At 40.7% G+C, this 12,814-nt stretch overlaps 1 protein-coding gene across 1 annotated transcript in view; it reads left to right on the top strand.

Annotated features, from left to right (window-relative positions):
* Positions 1-12,814, top strand: part of GALNT18 (polypeptide N-acetylgalactosaminyltransferase 18) — a 240,199-nt gene that overhangs the window by 105,261 nt on the left and 122,124 nt on the right. The window lies entirely within an intron of this gene.

Genomic DNA, 12,814 nt, shown 5'->3' on the forward strand with positions numbered 1-12,814 from the left:
GAGACAAAAATTGAGGTCTTTAGCATTAACTGAACTTGTCGAGGAAGAGAAATGCTGCCTATGACCCAAATAACACCTTCCCCACTGTCAAGCATGGAGGTGGAAACATTATGTTTTGGGGTGTTTCTCTGCTAAGGGCACAGGACTACTTCACCGCATCAATGGGAGAATGGATGGAGCCATGTACCGTAAAATCCTGAGTGACAACCACCTTCCCTCCGCCAGGACATTAAAAATCGGTCGTGGCTGGGTCTTCCAGCAAGACAATGACCCAAAACACACAGCCAAGGCAACAGAGGAGTGGCACATTAAGGTCATGGAGTGGCCTAGCCATTCTCCAGACCTTAATCCCATAGAAAACTTATGGAGGGAGTTGAAGCTCAGAGTTGCCAAGAATCAGCCTCAAAATCTTAATGATTCAGAGATGATCTGCAAAGAGGAGTGGAGCAAAATTCCTCCTGACATGTGCGCAAACCTCATCAACTACAAAAAGCGTCTGACTGCTGTGCTTGCCAACAAGGGTTTTGCCACCAAGTTTGACAGAGGGATCAAATACTTATTTCTCACTGCAAAATGCAAATAAATTGATGTAATTTATACTATGTGATTTTCTGGATTTTATTTTTGATATTCTATCTCTCAATGTTAAAATTAACCTATCATTAAAATTATAGACTGTTCATGTCTGTCAGTGGGCAAACTTCGAAAATCGGCACGGGATCAAAAAATAACTTCCCCCCCCCCCCCCCCCCCACTGTATGGCATCATTATTTTGCTAGTTAGACTATCAGTCGTCTTCTCTTTTTTTATTACCATAGCACACAAAAAGGGTTAATTCGTAGACCTCATAATGTATGATATGATTATAGCTAACATATCTCATCAACAGGAGGTCAAATTGTCACGGATCCATTCTCCGTGGTGTCACTAATTCGTCACGTGTTTCGCTCTCACACGTGACTTGGGGTGGCGCCTACAAGGGTTATCTATCTCCCTCTCTCAGTCCAGCATTCAGCCTCTCTCCTATGCTGTAATGGGAGCATAAATCACACACCGACCCAGGCCACACACCCGCTCATACACGCTGCCACCACTCACCGAACACAAGGGCGATGAATCCCGGAAATAATAATAATACTGGTGCAGTCACTGTGTACATACACTCACCGGCCACTTTATTAGGCACACCATGCTAGTAACGGGTTGGACCCCCTTTTGCCTTCAGAACTGCCTCAATTCTTCGTGGCATAGATTCAACAAGGTGCTGGAAGCATTCCTCAGAGATTTTGGTCCATATTGACATGATGGCATCACACAGTTGCCGCAGATTTGTCGGCTGCACATCCCAAAGATGCTCCATACAAGGCAGGATGGATCCATGCTTTCATGTTGTTTACGCCAAATTCTGACCCTACCATCCGAATGTCGCAGCAGAAATCGAGACTCATCAGACCAAGCAACGTTTTTCCAATCTTCTACTGTCCAATTTCGATGAGCTTGTACAAATTGTAGCCTCAGTTTCCTGTTCTTAGCTGAAAGGAGTGGTACCCGGTGTGGTCTTCTGCTGCTGTAGCCCATCTGCCTCAAAGTTCGACGCACTGTGCGTTCAGAGATGCTCTTAGGCCTACCTTGGTTGTAACGGGTGGCGATTTGAGTCACTGTTGCCTTTCTATCAGCTCGAACCAGTCTGCCCATTCTCCTCTGACCTCTGGCATCAACAAGGCATTTCCGCCCACAGAACTGCCGCTCACTGGATTTTTTTTCTTTTTCGGACCATTCTCTGTAAACCCTAGAGATGGTTGTGCGTGAAAATCCCAGTAGATCAGCAGTTTCTGAAATACTCAGACCAGCCCTTCTGGCACCAACAACCATGCCACGTTCAAAGGCACTCAAATCACCTTTCTTCCCCATACTGATGCTCGGTTTGAACTGCAGGAGATTGTCTTGACCATGTCTACATGCCTAAATGCACTGAGTTGCCGCCATGTGATTGGCTGATTAGAAATTAAGTGTTAACAAGAAGTTGGACAGGTGTACCTAATAAAGTGGCCGGTGAGTGTACATTACATTACTGATCCTGAGTTACATCCTTTATTATACCCCAGAGCTGCACTCACTATTCTGCTGGTGCTGGTGGCACTATACATTTTAGAGGGGACTTGTACAGACAATAAAAAACATTACAGTATAACAATAAACACACAAACAACAGATACCAAGAGGAGTGCGGGCCCTGCGGCTCGCAAACTGCAATCTATGATGAAAAGAGGAGACACAAGATGTGGATGGTAACAATTGCTTTCGTTGTTCGGACCAGCCATAATGTAATAAATCGGGTGTTCATGTAATGCTGCATGAACCAGTTATCAGCCAGAATGTGTGAAAGTACAGAAACAGAGGACTATTATCAGAATACTCACACGCTTTATTCAGTTAACAAAAATCTTCAGAATTGTGAGTGCAGCTTTGGATGTGACTGGAGTATAAGGTTAATCTTCAGATGCCGACTTAAAATATACGGGACGCTCTGCATTAGAGGTCACTGAGCTGCTTTGAATGTTTTTTCCGTGTGTCAAATAATGTCCACTTTTCATTCGTGAATTCCTCTTAGAACACTTGGGAGTGGAGTGTTCTAGAATGGCGCTATTCATACTGCGGGAGTCGTCTGCTGGGAAATTGGAAGATTGTAATGACGTCTGAGCGGTTTATTTACAAGTAGAGGAGGCCAATTTCCCCTCCTGTGAGTGGAGGATGAGGGTCCTTGATAGAAGTATTAATCTCTGGGGTCTTTCAGGACATTGCACAGTGCTGTGTCTAATAAATATATATATATATATATACTGGGTATAATTCTCAGTATCTGTATTATATTGTAAATATACACTGCACAGTACCACTCCTCCTGTCCTGTATACTGGATGTAATTCTCAGTATCTGTATTATACTGTATATATACACTGCACAGTACCACTCATCCTGTCCTGTATAGTGGGTGTAATTCTCAGTATCTGTATTATTCTGTATATATACACTGCACAGTACCACTCCTCCTGTCCTGTATACTGGGTGTAATTCTCAGTATCTGTATTATTCTGTATACATACACTGCACAGTACCACTTCTCCTGTCCTGTATACTGGGTGTAATTCTCAGTATCTGTATTATTCTGTATATATACTGCACAGTATCACTCCTCCTGTCCTGTATACTGGGTGTAATTCTCAGTATCTGTATTATTCTGTATATATACACTGCACAGTACCACTCCTCCTGTCCTGTATACTGGGTGTAATTCTCAGTATCTGTATTATTCTGTATATATACTGCACAGTATCACTCCTCCTGTCCTGTATACTGGGTGTAATTCTCAGTATCTGTATTATTCTGTATATATACACTGCACAGTACCACTCCTCCTGTCCTGTATACTGGGTGTAATTCTCAGTATCTGCATTATTCTGTATATATACACTGCACAGTACCACTCCTCCTGTCCTGTATACTGGGTGTAATTCTCAGTATCTGTATTATTCTGTATATATACACTGCACAGTACCACTCCTCCTGTCCTGTATACTGGGTGTAATTCTCAGTATCTGTATTATTCTGTATATATACACTGCACAGTACCACTTCTCCTGTCCTGTATACTGGGTGTAATTCTCAGTATCTGTATTATTCTGTATATATATACACTGCACAGTACCACTCCTCCTGTCCTGTATACTGGGTGTAATTCTCAGTATCTGTATTATTCTGTATATATACACTGCACAGCACCACTCCTCCTGTCCTGTATACTGGGTGTAATTCTCAGTATCTGTATTATTCTGTATATATACACTGTACAGCACCACTCCTCCTGTCCTGTATACTGGGTGTAATCCTCAGTATCTGTATTATTCTGTATATATACACTGCACAGCACCGCTCCTCCTGTCCTGTATACTGGGTGTAATTCTCAGTATCTGTATTATTCTGTATATATACACTGCACAGTACCACTCCTCCTGTCCTGTATACTGGGTGTAATTCTCAGTATCTGTATTATTCTGTATATATACACTGCACAGTACCACTCCTCCTGTCCTGTATACTGGGTGTAATTCTCAGTATCTGTATTATTCTGTATATATACACTGCACAGTACCACTCCTCCTGTCCTGTATACTGGGTGTAATTCTCAGTATCTGTATACTGTATATATACACTGCACAGTACCACTCCTCCTGTCCTGTATACTGGGTGTAATTCTCAGTATCTGTATTATTCTGTATATATACAGTGCACAGTACCACTTCTCCTGTCCTGTATACTGGGTGTAATTCTCAGTATCTGTATTATTCTGTATATATACTGCACAGTACCGCTCCTCCTGTCCTGTATACTGGGTGTAATTCTCAGTATCTGTATTATTCTGTATATATACACTGCACAGCACCGTCCTCATGTCCTGTATACTGGGTGTAATTCTCAGTATCTGTATTATTCTGTATATATACACTGCACAGTACCACTCCTCCTGTCCTGTATACTGGGTGTAATTCTCAGTATCTGTATTATTCTGTATATATACACTGCACAGTACCACTCCTCCTGTCCTGTATGCTGGGTGTAATTCTCAGTATCTGTATTATTCTGTATATATACTGCACAGTACCACTCCTCCTGTCCTGTATACTGGGTGTAATTCTCAGTATCTGTATTATTCTGTATATATACTGCACAGTATCACTCCTCCTGTCCTGTATACTGGGTGTAATTCTCAGTATCTGTATTATTCTGTATATATACTGCACAGTACCACTCCTCCTGTCCTGTATACTGGGTGTAATTCTCAGTATCTGTATTATTCTGTATATATACTGCACAGTATCACTCCTCCTGTCCTGTATACTGGGTGTAATTCTCAGTATCTGTATTATTCTGTATATATACACTGCACAGCACCGCTCCTCCTGTCCTGTATACTGGGTGTAATTCTCAGTATCTGTAGTATTCTGTATATATACTGCACAGTATCACTCCTCCTGTCCTGTATACTGGGTGTAATTCTCAGTATCTGTATTATTCTGTATATATACACTGCACAGCACCGCTCCTCCTGTCCTGTATACTGGGTGTAATTCTCAGTATCTGTATTATTCTGTATATATACACTGCACAGTACCGCTCCTCCTGTCCTGCATACTGGGTGTAATTCTCAGTATCTGTATTATACTGTATATATACACTGCACAGTACCACTCCTCCTGTCCTGTATACTGGGTGTAATTCTCAGTATCTGTATTATTCTGTATATACACTGCACAGTACCACTCCTCCTGTCCTGTATACTGGGTGTAATTCTCAGTATCTGTATTATTCTGTATATATACAGTGCACAGTACCACTCCTCCTGTCCTGTATACTGGGTGTAATTCTCAGTATCTGTATTATTCTGTATATATACACTGCACAGTACCACTCCTCCTGTCCTGTATACTGGGTGTAATTCTCAGTATCTGTATTATTCTGTATATATACTGCACAGTATCACTCCTCCTGTCCTGTATACTGGGTGTAATTCTCTGTATCTGTATTATTCTGTATATATATACACTGCACAGTACCACTCCTCCTGTCCTGTATACTGGGTATAATTCTCAGTATCTGTATTATTCTCTATATATACACTGCACAGTACCACTCCTCCTGTCCTGTATACTGGGTGTAATTCTCAGTATCTGTATTATTCTGTATATATACACTGCACAGTACCACTCCTCCTGTCCTGTATGCTGGGTGTAATTCTCAGTATCTGTATTATTCTGTATATATACTGCACAGTACCACTCCTCCTGTCCTGTATACTGGGTGTAATTCTCAGTATCTGTATTATTCTGTATATATACTGCACAGTATCACTCCTCCTGTCCTGTATACTGGGTGTAATTCTCAGTATCTGTATTATTCTGTATATATACACTGCACAGTACCACTCCTCCTGTCCTGTATACTGGGTGTAATCCTCAGTATCTGTATTATTCTGTATATATACACTGCACAGTACCACTCCTCCTGTCCTGTATACTGGGTGTAATTCTCAGTATCTGTATTATTCTGTATATATACTGCACAGTATCACTCCTCCTGTCCTGTATACTGGGTGTAATTCTCAGTATCTGTATTATTCTGTATATATACACTGCACAGCACCGCTCCTCCTGTCCTGTATACTGGGTGTAATTCTCAGTATCTGTAGTATTCTGTATATATACTGCACAGTATCACTCCTCCTGTCCTGTATACTGGGTGTAATTCTCAGTATCTGTATTATTCTGTATATATACACTGCACAGCACCGCTCCTCCTGTCCTGTATACTGGGTGTAATTCTCAGTATCTGTATTATTCTGTATATATACACTGCACAGTACCGCTCCTCCTGTCCTGCATACTGGGTGTAATTCTCAGTATCTGTATTATACTGTATATATACACTGCACAGTACCACTCCTCCTGTCCTGTATACTGGGTGTAATTCTCAGTATCTGTATTATTCTGTATATACACTGCACAGTACCACTCCTCCTGTCCTGTATACTGGGTGTAATTCTCAGTATCTGTATTATTCTGTATATATACAGTGCACAGTACCACTCCTCCTGTCCTGTATACTGGGTGTAATTCTCAGTATCTGTATTATTCTGTATATATACACTGCACAGTACCACTCCTCCTGTCCTGTATACTGGGTGTAATTCTCAGTATCTGTATTATTCTGTATATATACTGCACAGTATCACTCCTCCTGTCCTGTATACTGGGTGTAATTCTCAGTATCTGTATTATTCTGTATATATACACTGCACAGTACCACTCCTCCTGTCCTGTATACTGGGTGTAATTCTCTGTATCTGTATTATTCTGTATATATATACACTGCACAGTACCACTCCTCCTGTCCTGTATACTGGGTATAATTCTCAGTATCTGTATTATTCTCTATATATACACTGCACAGTACCACTCCTCCTGTCCTGTATACTGGGTGTAATTCTCAGTATCTGTATTATTCTGTATATATACACTGCACAGTACCACTTCTCCTGTCCTGTATACTGGGTGTAATTCTCAGTATCTGTATTATTCTGTATATATACACTGCACAGTACTATTCCTCCTGTCCTGTATACTGGGTGTAATTCTCAGTATCTGTATTATTCTGTATATATACACTGCACAGCACCACTCCTCCTGTCCTGTATACTGGGTGTAATTCTCAGTATCTGTATTATTCTGCATATATACACTGCACAGTACCACTCCTCCTGTCCTGTATACTGGGTGTAATTCTCAGTATCTGTATTATTCTGTATATATACACTGCACAGTACCACTTCTCCTGTCCTGTATACTGGGTGTAATTCTCAGTATCTGTATTATTCTCTATATATACACTGCACAGTACCACTCCTCCTGTCCTGTATACTGGGTGTAATTCTCAGTATCTGTATTATTCTGTATATATACACTGCACAGTACCACTCCTCCTGTCCTGTATACTGGGTGTAATTCTCAGTATCTGTATTATTCTGTATATATACACTGCACAGTACTATTCCTCCTGTCCTGTATACTGGGTGTAATTCTCAGTATCTGTATTATTCTGTATATATACACTGCACAGCACCACTCCTCCTGTCCTGTATACTGGGTGTAATTCTCAGTATCTGTATTATTCTGCATATATACACTGCACAGTACCACTCCTTCTGTCCTGTATACTGGGTGTAATTCTCAGTATCTGTATTATTCTGTATATATACACTGCACAGTACCACTTCTCCTGTCCTGTATACTGGGTGTAATTCTCAGTATCTGTATTATTCTGTATATATACACTGCACAGTACCACTTCTCCTGTCCTGTATACTGGGTGTAATTCTCAGTATCTGTATTATTCTGTATATATACAGTGCACAGTACCACTCCTCCTGTCCTGTATACTGGGTGTAATTCTCAGTATCTGTATTATTCTGTATATATACAGTGCACAGTACCACTCCTCCTGTCCTGTATACTGGGTGTAATTCTCAGTATCTGTATTATTCTGTATATATACACTGCATAGTATCACTCCTCCTGTCCTGTATACTGGGTGTAATTCTCAGTATCTGTATTATTCTGTATATATACACTGCACAGTACCACTTCTCCTGTCCTGTATACTGGGTGTAATTCTCAGTATCTGTATTATTCTGTATATATACACTGCACAGCACCGCTCCTCCTGTCCTCAATACTGGGTGTAATTCTCAGTATCTGTATTATTCTGTATATATACACTGCACAGCACCGCTCCTCCTGTCCTGTATACTGGGTGTAATTCTCAGTATCTGTATTATTCTGTATATATACACTGCACAGTACCACTCCTCCTGTCCTGTATACTGGGTGTAATTCTCAGTATCTGTATTATTCTGTATATATATACTGCACAGTACCACTCCTCCTGTCCTGTATACTGGATGTAATCCTCAGTATCTGTATACTGTATATATACACTGCACAGTACCACTCCTCCTGTCCTGTATACTGGGTGTAATTCTCAGTATCTGTATTATTCTGTATATATACACTGCACAGTACCACTCCTCCTGTCCTGTATACTGGCTGTAATCCTCAGTATCTGTATTATTCTGTATATACACTGCACAGTACCACTTCTCCTTTCCTGTATACTGGGTGTAATTCTCAGTATCTGTATTATTCTGTATATATACACTGCACAGTTCCACTCCCCCTGTCCTGTATACTGGGTGTAATTCTCAGTATCTGTATTATTCTGTATATATACACTGCACAGTACCACTCCTCCTGTCCTGTATACTGGGTGTAATCCTCAGTATCTGTATTATTCTATATATACAGGTCCTTCTCAAAAAATTAGCATATAGTGTTAAATTTCATTATTTACCATAATGTAATGATTACAATTAAACTTTCATATATTATAGATTCATTATCCACCAACTGAAATTTGTCAGGTCTTTTATTGTTTTAATACTGATGATTTTGGCCTACAACTCCTGATAACCCAAAAAACCTGTCTCAATAAATTAGCATATTTCACCCGTCCAATCAAATAAAAGTGTTTTTTAATAACAAACAAAAAAACCATCAAATAATAATGTTCAGTTATGCACTCAATACTTGGTCGGGAATCCTTTGGCAGAAATGACTGCTTCAATGCGGCGTGGCATGGAGGCAATCAGCCTGTGACACTGCTGAGATGTTATGGAGGCCCAGGATGCTTCAATAGCGGCCTTAAGCTCATCCAGAGTGTTGGGTCTTGCGTCTCTCAACTTTCTCTTCACAATATCCCACAGATTCTCTATGGGGTTCAGGTCAGGAGAGTTGGCAGGCCAATTGAGCACAGTAATACCATGGTCAGTAAACCATTTACCAGTGGTTTTGGCACTGTGAGCAGGTGCCAGGTCGTGCTGAAAAATGAAATCTTCATCTCCATAAAGCATTTCAGCCGATGGAAGCATGAAGTGCTCCAAAATCTCCTGATAGCTAGCTGCATTGACCCTGCCCTTGATGAAACACAGTGGACCAACACCAGCAGCTGACATGGCACCCCACACCATCACTGACTGTGGGTACTTGACACTGGACTTCAGGCATTTTGGCATTTCCTTCTCCCCAGTCTTCCTCCAGACTCTGGCACCTTGATTTCCGAATGACATGCAAAATTTGCTTTCATCAGAAAAAAGTACTTGGGACCACTTAGCAACAGTCCAGTGCTGCTTCTCTGTAGCCCAGGTCAGGCGCTTCTGCCGCTGTTTATGGTTCAAAAGTGGCTTTACCTGGGGAATGCGGCACCTGTAGCCCATTTCCTGCACACGCCTGTGCACGGTGGCTCTGGATGTTTCCACACCAGACTCAGTCCACTGCTTCCTCAGGTTCCCCAAGGTCTGGAATCGGTCCTTCTCCACAATCTTCCTCAGGGTCCGGTCACCTCTTCTCGTTGTACAGCGTTTTCTGCCACATTGTTTCCTTCCAACAGACTTACCATTGAGGTGCCTTGATACAGCACTCTGGGAACAGCCTATTTGTTGAGAAATTTCTTTCTGGGTCTTACCCTCTTGCTTGAGGGTGTCAATGATGGCCTTCTTGACATCTGTCAGGTCGCTAGTCTTACCCATGATGGGGGTTTTGAGTAATGAACCAGGCAGGGAGTTTTTAAAAGCCTCAGGTATCTTTTGCATGTGTTTAGAGTTAATTAGTTGATTCAGAAGATTAGGGTAATAGGTCATTTAGAGAACCTTTTCTTGATATGCTAATTTATTGAGACAGGTTTTTTGGGTTATCAGGAGTTGTAGGCCAAAATCATCAGTATTAAAACAATAAAAGACCTGACAAATTTCAGTTGGTGGATAATGAATCTATAGTATATGAAAGTTTAATTGTAATCATTACATTATGGTAAATAATGAAATTTAACACTATATGCTAATTTTTTGAGAAGGACCTGTATACACTGCACAGTACCACTTCTCCTGTCCTGTATACTGGGTGTAATTCTCAGTATCTGTATTAATCTGTATATATACACTGCACAGTTCCACTCCCCCTGTCCTGTATACTGGGTGTAATTCTCAGTATCTGTATTATTCTGTATATACACTGCACAGCACCGCTCCTCCTGTCCTGTATACTGGGTGTAATTCTCAGTATCTGTATTATTCTGTATATATACACTGCACAGCACCACTTCTCCTGTCCTGTATACTGGGTGTAATTCTCAGTATCTGTATTATTCTGTATATATACACTGCACAGTACCACTCCTCCTGTCCTGTATACTGGGTGTAATTCTCAGTATCTGTATTATTCTGTATATATACACTGCACAGTTCCACTCCCCCTGTCCTGTATACTGGGTGTAATTCTCAGTATCTGTATTATTCTGTATATATACACTGCACAGTACCACTCCTCCTGTCCTGTATACTGGGTGTAATTCTCAGTATCTGTATTATTCTGTATATATACACTGCACAGTACCACTCCTCCTGTCCTGTATACTGGGTGTAATTCTCAGTATTTGTATTATACTGTATATATACACTGCACAGTACCACTCCTCCTGTCCTGTATACTGGGTGTAATTCTCAGTATCTGTATTATTCTGTATATATACACTGCACAGCACCGCTCCTCCTGTCCTGTATACTGGGTGTAATTCTCAGTATCTGTATTATTCTGTATATATACACTGCACAGCACCACTTCTCCTGTCCTGTATACTGGGTGTAATTCTCAGTATCTGTATTATTCTGTATATATACACTGCACAGCACCACTTCTCCTGTCCTGTATACTGGGTGTAATTCTCAGTATCTGTATTATTCTGTATATATACACTGCACAGTACCACTCCTCCTGTCCTGTATACTGGGTGTAATTCTCAGTATCTGTATTATTCTGTACATATACACTGCACAGTACCACTTCTCCTGTCCTGTATACTGGTCGTAATTCTCAGTATCTGTATTATTCTGTATATATACACTGCACAGTACCACGCCTCCTGTCCTGTATACTGGGTGTAATTCTCAGTATATGTATTATTCTGTATATATATACTGCACAGTACCACTCCTCCTGTCCTGTATACTGGGTGTAATTCTCAGTATCTGTATTATTCTGTATATATACACTGCACAGTACCACTCCTCCTGTCCTGTATACTGGGTGTAATTCTCAGTATCTGTATTATTCTGTGTATATACACTGCACAGTACCGCTCCTCCTGTCCTGTATACTGGGTGTAATTCTCAGTATCTGTATTATTCTGTATATATACACTGCACAGTACTACTCCTCCTGTCCTGTATACTGGGTGTAATTCTCAGTATCTGTATACTGTATATATACACTGCACAGTACCACTCCTCCTGTCCTGTATACTGGGTGTAATCCTCAGTATCTGTATTATTCTGTATATATACACTGCACAATACTGCTTCTCCTGTCCTGTATACTGGGTGTAATTCTCAGTATCTGTATTATTCTGTATATATACACTGCACAGTACCACTTCTCCTGTCCTGTATACTGGGTGTAATCCTCAGTATCTGTATTATTCTGTATATATATACTGCACAGTACCACTCCTCCTGTCCTGTATACTGGGTGTAATTCTCAGTATCTGTATACTGTATATATACACTGCACAGTACCACTTCTCCTGTCCTGTATACTGGGTGTAATTCTCAGTATCTGTATTATTCTGTATATATACACTGCACAGTAACACTCCTCCTGTCCTGTATACTGGGTGTAATTCTCAGTATCTGTATTATTCTGTATATATACACTGCACAGTACCACTTCTCCTGTCCTGTATACTGGGTGTAATTCTCAGTATCTGTATTATTCTGTATACACACTGCACAGTACCACTTCTCCTGTCCTGTATACTGGGTGTAATTCTCAGTATCTGTATTATTCTGTATATATATACACTGCACAGTACCACTTCTCCTGTCCTGTATACTGGGTGTAATTCTCAGTATCTGTATTATTCTGTATATATACACTGCACAGTACCACTTCTCCTGTCCTGTATACTGGGTGTAATTCTCAGTATCTGTATTATTCTGTATACACACTGCACAGTACCACTCCTTCTGTCCTGTATACTGGGTGTAATCCTCAGTATCTGTATTATTCTGTATATATACACTGCACAGCACCGCTCCTCCTGTCCTGTATACTGGGTGTAATTCTCAGTATCTGTATTATTCTGTATATATACA

The sequence above is a fragment of the Ranitomeya variabilis genome, chromosome 2, assembly GCF_051348905.1.
Source record: "Ranitomeya variabilis isolate aRanVar5 chromosome 2, aRanVar5.hap1, whole genome shotgun sequence".
NCBI lineage: Eukaryota > Metazoa > Chordata > Amphibia > Anura > Dendrobatidae > Ranitomeya > Ranitomeya variabilis.